The sequence below is a fragment of the Eurosta solidaginis genome, chromosome 1 (assembly GCF_040869045.1).
Source record: "Eurosta solidaginis isolate ZX-2024a chromosome 1, ASM4086904v1, whole genome shotgun sequence".
Lineage (NCBI taxonomy): Eukaryota > Metazoa > Arthropoda > Insecta > Diptera > Tephritidae > Eurosta > Eurosta solidaginis.
Genome location: NC_090319.1, coordinates 165,573,985 through 165,583,005, shown reverse-complemented (window position 1 = coordinate 165,583,005; position 9,021 = coordinate 165,573,985). Strand labels below are relative to the sequence as shown.

Sequence of the window (9,021 nt, the reverse complement as noted above, 5' to 3'; positions counted from 1 at the left end):
CCTACTTAGCTATATACATGTATATTTGTAGTTTATGCGTTTCTCATAATCATATGCGTGTGTATGTGTAGCACCTTTCGGCGTAATATCTCTTTGTGCCTTATATATATGGGAGTAAATCAGAGTTAACCATTTAGTTGAATAATTATTGGCGCCACTTCTCACGTATTTGTTATACCCTTTCGTCTTTAGTTGTCGCTCAACAAGCAGAGTCACTGATGACTTGATACGAAACATTCATTCTCTCTCAATTCGTTTCCAAGAATGGGTCTTGAAGTTCATTCGATTGTAAACAAAAGTTAATTCGGTTCCAAGAATGGGTCTTGAACATAAGATGGCTATAGAATTGCCTAAAATACCCCAAAAAAAACTCCAAGAAAACCGTTCGGTTTCATTCTTATCAAATAAATCAGCAAGTTGGGTGATAAAAACTTATTAAAATTTATAAAGAAGGCAAAGTGTTGTAAAAATATTTTGTAGTAAATAAGTGAAAAAGATGAAATAATATAATTCGATTGCGTTGCTTTGCTTTGTTGCTCTGGCACCGCCATAAGATAACAATGAACGGCTAGCCCCTTTTTTCACTTTGATGCGACCAAAACGTTTATGTACATATATACATATGTATATCCACATACAATAAAAAACGCAAAAAAAGTATAAGAAATTATGAAATTAGATCACCTGGTGAAGTATCTGCGTTGTCGTCCTCAAAACGCTGTTAATTGAACGCTCCACAAAATCATGGCCTTCATCCACTTACATAAATGCAAAGGCTGAGAAGCTGACTTTTTCACCAATCGAAACTTGCTACCAAAAGCCGTTTCGTGTGCAGCCCTTTGATGAAAGGTGTTGTCACTGATAAATTTTCCACGGGTGAAAAAGAGTTATTTTTTCCTTCGGATTAGTAATCGTGACATAAATTCGAGTTTTTCGATATCCCATTTGACAATTTTGAGTAAATTTTCGGTGAAAATCATAAATTAAACCTTTACCATGTAAAATACCCCAAAGTTGTTCTGAAATGCCCAAATTTGATTTTGGGCATGATGGCATCTATGGCCAATATTATAAAAAATGCACATTTTCACTAGCTCTCATAGAGCGAGAAGTTTCATATCCAGTGTTGTCACTTCTAAAATCTATTTAGTGGTAGATTTTCAAAAAAAAAGGGTGGTAGATCTCCTAAAAATAGTGGTAGAATTTTCAAAAACATTAAAACCATTTTTTTTCAAATTATTATTATTCAACCATTAAAACGAACATAACAACTTCAAGTGCATTAACTACATACATACAAACATCTGTATGAAGAGTATGTGTATACTGTATAGACCTTATCAAATAAAAAAATATAATTAAATAATATTGGTACTCTTAAAAAAAAAAATAAATGTAAGGCGCGATAACCTCCGAAGAGATCTAAGGCCGAGCTTCTCTTCCAATTTGCGTCGTGCTCCTCTTGATTTTTCCCTACAAATTGGCCGGACGGGACCTACATGTTTTATGCCGACTCCGAACGGCATCTGCAAGGCAGATGAGTTTTCACTGAGAGCTTTTCATGGCAGAAATACAATCGGAGCGCTTGCCAGACACTGCCGAGGGGCGACCCCGCTTAGAAAAATTTTCTTCTAATTGAAAAATCTTATTTCTAAAATTTTGATGTTGCTTTGCCCGGGAGTTGAACCCAGGGCATACGGTGTGATAGGCGGAGCACGCTACCATCACACCACGGTGGCCGCCAGATCAGATTATTACAAAGTTTTTGGCACGAATTTCCCATCAATAAAGTTAAATTTTACATAAAATTATATAAGTTATTTCGAAGGTACGTAAGTATTGTAACGAATTTACTTGCAAATCCTCTTATTTGCAACCCTCTGCTAAGTTCGAATCACTAAACTGTTGAATAAATAACTCCAATTTGTAATAATGCAAAATGGCGTTTATAACTTCTCATTTGAGTAATACTTGCACAAATTATTGCCCTCCCTTGGGACAACTCAGATAAGATATATGCATGTGTTTGTGCATTGGTTCTCCGCTGGTCCTATACGTACATATATGTAGACGCAATTATTGATTCGTTTATGTAGATACATAATGATTGAATTATTGATGTGAATTCACGTCACTGCTTAGCATCGGCCTGGAGATGGCAGTACCCCTTAGTATTGCTAATATTCGTAACAGTATTATAAAAATCACAAATTTCTTTGGTGAAAATTTGATTTTCCACACATAATACACTCAGACGATTTCTATTACAAGATTTAATTGCATTCATTAGTGAGAGCAATCTTTCAGCGCCAGCAGTGCTATGGGGAAGGACTGCCAAATTGCACATATATGCCGATAATTCAGCAAACATAAAATCATCGCAGAAATTATTTTCATTTTTTAGCGCAGTCCAACCTGTAACCAAGTCGTCTTGAAATAATTTTTCAATTTTGTTTTTGTCATAAATGAAATTTCTCCACTCGCTATTTAATGACTCTTCCGATCCCTCAAAAAAAGGATAAAACTATAATGGTGGTAAAATAGTTTGCATATCACCTTGCTGTATAATAAATGGATCAAAATATGATAACAGTTTCAAGCTTTTGTCAGAAAAACCAAAGCGTCTAGATATTTCATCGCACAGCTTGATATAATAATTTAAAGGTTTACATTTAACTGCATTGATATCAATATCACCACAGTCGCTTCCCTCAAATTTTTTAAATTGAAGCCCAAAATACTTTTGAGAAAGATACAAGTACAATTTTGTATCATGGTAGTCAACTTTTAGGTCTAAATAACCGATTTTAATAAAATTTTGCAAAATACTTTTGAAGAAAATTGTAATTCGTTCATATAACAAGTGAATGTGAGTACCACGGGATTGGTACAATTAATTTAATTTATTTATTTCGCCTAGTAATAAGATAAAAACAAGAAAAATCCTTTGTTGGTATTGTTAAGATTGTTCAGTATATCTGAAGCAGTAGATTCGTGTAATTCCTCAAAGGACATGAGCAAAAAATAATGTCTAAGTGGTTGCCATTGCTCAAGGACCCTTTTAACTGGAGCTTCAAGCGAAAGCCACCTTGTGTTTAACAAGCGCAACAATTGGTGTGTGTCTACATCAAATGCATCTTGAAATTCTGCAAAGTCTTTCTTGCGCTTCAAGCTATGTGCGAAAAATGCCTATATATCCCTCACCACTTTCTCTAGCTCTAACGGCAATTTTCTAGAAGCAGCAGATGAGCAAAGGTTAAGCGAGTGAGAAGTACAACCAAAATAGAACATGTTCTTATTCACTTCTCTTAGTTTGGCTTTTACCCCACCTTTTTCCCCTTTCATAACCGATGCGTTATCCGTTGCCAAACCAATGAGATTACCAACTGGGATTTCAAGCTCTGACAGATAATTTATTATTGTATCGAATATTTTTTGGGCACTTCCATCGTCGATTTCTTTTAAACCAAAAAATCTATCAGTTACAAAACATTTTCCTTCTGGTATATATCGAGCTATCAACTCTAAACATTTCTTAGTGGCTATATCGGTACCTTCATCGATCAACAATGAAAATTTTTTCTTTTTCAACTCTTCTACAATTTCTTGCTTGGCAAATGGTCCTCAGATTAAGTTCATCATTTCACTTGCTTTGGTTTTGCTACATTTGGGAACTGATTGTTGTTCATTAGCGAACAAGAGGTTCGACATTTTTGGCAAAGTATTCATTATAGAAAATGGCAGAGTGTTTTGTATTGCGTACATCACCATTCCAAGTTCTTGCTCTTTTTACACTCAGTTGAGCAGAGCTCACAGAGTATAATAACTTTGATTGGATAACAATTGGTTGTACAGGTATAAAGGAATCGAGATAGATATAGACTTCCATATATCAAAATCATTAGTATCGAAAAAAAATTTGATTGAGCCATGTCTGTCCGTCCGTCCGTTAACACGATAACTTGAGTAAATTTTGAGGTATCTTGATGAAATTTGGTATGTAAGTTCCTGGGCCTCATCTCAGATCGCTATTTAAAATTAACGAAATCGGACTATAACCACGCCCACTTTTTCGATATCGAAAATTTCGAAAAACACAAAAAGTGCGATAATTCATAACCAAAGACGGATAAAGCGATGAAACTTGGTAGGTGAGTTGAACTTATGACGCAGAATAGAGAATTAGAAAAAATTTGGACAATGGGCGTGGCACCGCCCACTTTTAAAAGAAGGTAATTTAAAAGTTTTGCAAGCTGTAATTTGGCAGTCGTTGAAGATATCATTATGAAATTTGGCAGGGTCTTTACTCCTATTACTATATGTATGCTTAATAAAGATTAGCAAAATCTGAGAACGACCACGCCAACTTTAAAAAAAAAAAATTTTAAGTAAAATTTTAACAAAAAATTTAATATCTTTACAGTATATAAGTAAATTATGTCAACGTTCAACTCCAGTAATGATATGGTGCAACAAAATACAAAATAAAAGAAAATTTCAAAATGGGCGTGTCTCCGCCCTTTTTCATTTAATTTGTCTTGAATACTTTTAATGCCATAATTCGAACAACAATTTACCAATCCTTATGAAATTTGGTAGGGGCATAGATTCTAGGACGATAACTGTTTTCTGTGAAAATGAGCGAAATCGGTTGAAGTCACGCCCAGTTTTTATACACAGTCGGCCGTCTGTCCTTCCGCTCGGCCCTTAACACGATATATTGAGCAAAATCGATATATCTTTGCTAAACCCAGTTCAAGTGTTTATCTGAACCCACTTTGTATTGGTATAAAAAATGGCCGAAATCCGACAATGTCTACGCCCACTTTTTCGATTTCGAAAATTACGAAAAATTAAAAAAAGGCCATAATTCTATTCCAAATACGAAAAAAGGGATGAAACATGGTAATTTGATTGGTTTTAGAAAAAAACTTTGTAAAATGGGTGTGACACCTACCATATTAAATAGAAGAAAATAAAAAAATTCTGCAGGGCGAAATCAAAAGCCCTTGGAATCATGGCAGGAAACCTGTTCGTGGTATTACATATATAAATAAATTAGTGGTTGCCCAAAAATGATGTTCTGGGTCACCCTGGTCTACATTTTGGTCCATATCTCGAAAACGCCTTCACATATAGAACTACCACCACTCCCTTTTAAAACCCTCATTAATACCTTTAATTTGATACCCATATCGTACAAACACATTATAGAGTCACCCCTGGCCCACCTTTATGGCGATATCTGGAAAAGTTGTCCACCTATAGAACTAAGGCCCACTCCCTTTTAAAATACTCATTAACACCTTTCATTCGATACGCATATCGTGCAAACAAATTCTAGAGTCACCCCTGGTCCACCTTTATGGCGATATCTCGAAAAGGCGTTCACCTATAGAACTAAGGCCCACTCCCTTGTAAAATACTCATTAATACCTTTCATTTGATACCCATATCGTACAAACAAATTCTAGAGTCACCCCTGCTCCACCTTTATGGCTATATCTCGAAAAGGCGTCCATCCATAGAAATAAGGCCCACTCCCTTTTAAAATACTCATTAACACTTTTCCTTTGATACCCATATTGTACAAACGCATTCTAGAGTCACCCCTGGTCCACCTTTATGGCGATATCTCGAAAAGGCGTCCACCTATAGAACTAAGGCCCACTCCCTTTTAAAATACTCATTAACACTTTTCATTTGATGCCCATATCGTACAAACAAATTCTAGAGAATTCGATATCCCTAAATGGCGTCCACCTATAGAACTATGGCCCACTCCCTCTTAAAATACTCTTTAATACCTTCCATTTGATACACATGTCATACAAACACAATGATAAGCGCTCCTCTTGTGCTTCCATCTTCGATGTTAATTGTGACATTTCTGAAAAACGTGCTTCTTGTCGTGTCTTCTGTGATTCCAGTTGGGAGGCCATATATGTCTTCTGTTTTTCCAGTTGAGTTTCCATCTTGGATGTTATACGGTTCTCCTTGGATTCAAGTTGAGATGCCATATATGTCTTCTGGGATTCCAGTTGAGATGCCACTGTCGATGTTTGAGCTGATATCGCAGCCAATATCATGTTCAAGTCTGTGCTCGTTACTGTCTGCGATGCTTCGTTTTTCTCTTAAATTTTTGTTGTTGTCTCGTCCCCATCAAGATGAATAACATCATCGTCCACATTAATTCCTTCCGACTCCATGGCATCTCGTAGTCGTGCTTGAAGTTAGATCTTATTGCCGGTTGTATTCAATACACGGTTTTCCAACTCCTATTTCAGTTGCTGGATCCTTAATTCACTTAACTTTGCCATGTCCAAGTTGTATTCGAAATCTTTGGAATTTATTCAACAATTCTACTTCTGACACCAATTGTAACGAATTTAGTGAAATTCCGCCTCTTTGCAACCTTCTTCTTACGTTCGTATCGCTAAACTGTTGATTAAAACACTCCAATATTCTGTATTACGAAATGGTGTTTATTAGTCTACTTTGAAAGTTCTTCGCAAATAAAGTTCACTTCGCAACTGATAGCGTGCTTAATTCAAACTGATCTTACGACTACTCAGCTTGCGCTCTTTTATACTCTCTGCTGCTTCATTCGCATATTTCTACTACGGTCTAGATGTTTCGCCTGCGAGAACTGCTGTACATATCTCCTACTTAGCTATATACATGTATATTTGTAGTTTATGCCTTTATCATAATCATATGCGTGTGTATGTGTAGCACCTTTCGGCGTAATATATCTTCGTGCCTTATATATATGGGAGTAAATCAGAGTTAACCATTTAGTTGAATAATTATTGGCGCCACTTCTCACGTATTTGTTATGCCCTTTCGTCTTTAGTTGTCGCTCAGCAAGCAGAGTCACTGATGACTTGATACGAAACATTCATTCTCTCTCAATTCGTTTCCAAAAATGGGTCCTGAAGTTCATTCGATTGTAAACAAAAGTTCATTCGTTTCCAAGAATGGGTCTTGAACATCAGATGGCTATAGAATTGCCTAAAATACCCAAAAAAAAACTCGAAGAAATCTGTTCGGTTTCATTCTTATCAAATAAATCATCAAGTTGGGTGATAAAAACTTATTAAAATTTATAAAGAAGGCAAAGTGTTGTAAAAATATTTTGTGGTAAATAAGTGAAAAAAGATGAAATAATATAATTCGATTGCGTTGCTTTGCTTTGTTGCTCTGGCACCGCCATAAGATAACAATGAACGGCTAGCCCCATTTTTCACTTTGATGCGACCAAAACGTTTATGTACATATATATGTATATCCACATACAATAAAAAACACAAAAAAAGTATAAGAAATTATGAAATTAGATCACTTGGTGAAGTATCTGCGTTGTCGTCCTCAAAACGCTGTTAATTGAACGCTCCACAAAATCATGGCCTTTATGCATTCACTTACATAAATGCGGGTTAAAAAGAGTTATTTTTTCCTTCGGATTAGTAATCGTGACATAAATTCGATTTTTTCGATATCCCATTTGACAATTTTGAGTAAATTTTCGGTGAAAATCATAAATTAAACCTTTACCATGTAAAATACCCCAAATTTGTTCTTAAATGCCCAAATTTGATTTTGGGCATGATGGCATCTATGGCCAATATTATAAAAAATGCACATTTTCACTAGCTCTCATAGAGCGAGAAGTTTCATATCCAGTGTTGTCACTTCTAAAATCTATTTAGTGGTAGATTTTCAAAAAAAAAGGGTGGTAGATCTCCTAAAAATAGTGGTAGAATTTTCAAAAACATTAAAACCATTTTTTTTCAAATTATTATTATTCAACCATTAAAACGAACATAACAACTTCAAGTGCATTAACAACATACATATAAACATCTGTATGAAGAGTATGTGTATACTGTATAGACCTTATCAAATAAAACAAGTAAGGAAGGCTAAGTTCGGGTGTAACCGAACATTACATACTCAGTTGAGAGCTATGTAGACAAAATAAGGAAAATCACCATGTAGGAAAATGAACCTAGGGTAACCCTGGAATGTGGTTGTATGACATGTGTATCAAATGGAAGGTATTAAAGAGTATTTTAAGAGAGAGTAGGCCATAGTTCTATAGATGGACGCCATTTAGGGATATCGCCATAAAGGTGGACCAGGGCTGACTCTAGAATTTGTTTGTACGATGTGGGTATCAAATGAAGGGTGTTACTGAGCATTTTAAGAGGGAGTGGGCCTTAGGTCTATCGGTGGACGCCTTTTCGAGATATCGCCATTAAGGTGGACCAGGGGTGACTCTAGAATGTGTTTGTACGATATGGGTATCAAATGAAAGGTGGTAATGAGTATTTTAAAAGGGAATGGCTTTAGTTCTATAGGTGAACGCCTTTTCGAGAAATCGCCATAAAGGTGGGCCAGGGGTGACTCTAGAATATGTTTGTACGATATGGGTATCAAATGAAAGCTGGTAATGAGGATTTTGAAAATGAGTGACCCTTAGTTCCATAGGTGGACGCCGTTTCGAGATATCGCCATAAAGGTGGACCAGGGGTGTCTCTAGAATGTGTTTGTACGATATGGGTATCAAACGAAAAGTGTTACTGAGCATTTTAAGAGGGAGTGGGCATTATGTCTATAGGTGGACGCCTTTTCGAAATGTCGCCATTAGGGTGGGCCAGGGGTGACTCTAGAATGTTTGTACGATATGGGTATCAAACGAAAGGTGTTACTGAGCATTTTAAGAGGGAGTGGGCATGAGGTCTATAGGTGGACGCCTTTTCGAGATATCGTCATTAGGGTGGGCCAGGGGTGACTCTAGAATGTGTTTGTACTATATGGGTATCAAACGAAAGGTGTTACTGAGCATTTTAAGAGGGAGTGGGCATTATGTCTATAGGTGGACGCCTTTTCGAGATATCGCCATAAAGGTGGACCAAGGGTGACTCTAGAATGTTTGTACGATATGGGTATCAAACGAAAGGTGTTACTGAGCATTTTAAGAGGGAGTGGGCATTTGGTCTATAGGTGGACGCCTTT

At 36.3% G+C, this 9,021-nt stretch overlaps 1 protein-coding gene across 1 annotated transcript in view; it reads right to left on the bottom strand.

Moving 5' to 3' along the window:
* LOC137238431 (membrane-associated transporter protein-like) overlaps positions 1–9,021 on the bottom strand; it is a 1,095,627-nt gene that overhangs the window by 216,997 nt on the left and 869,609 nt on the right. The window lies entirely within an intron of this gene.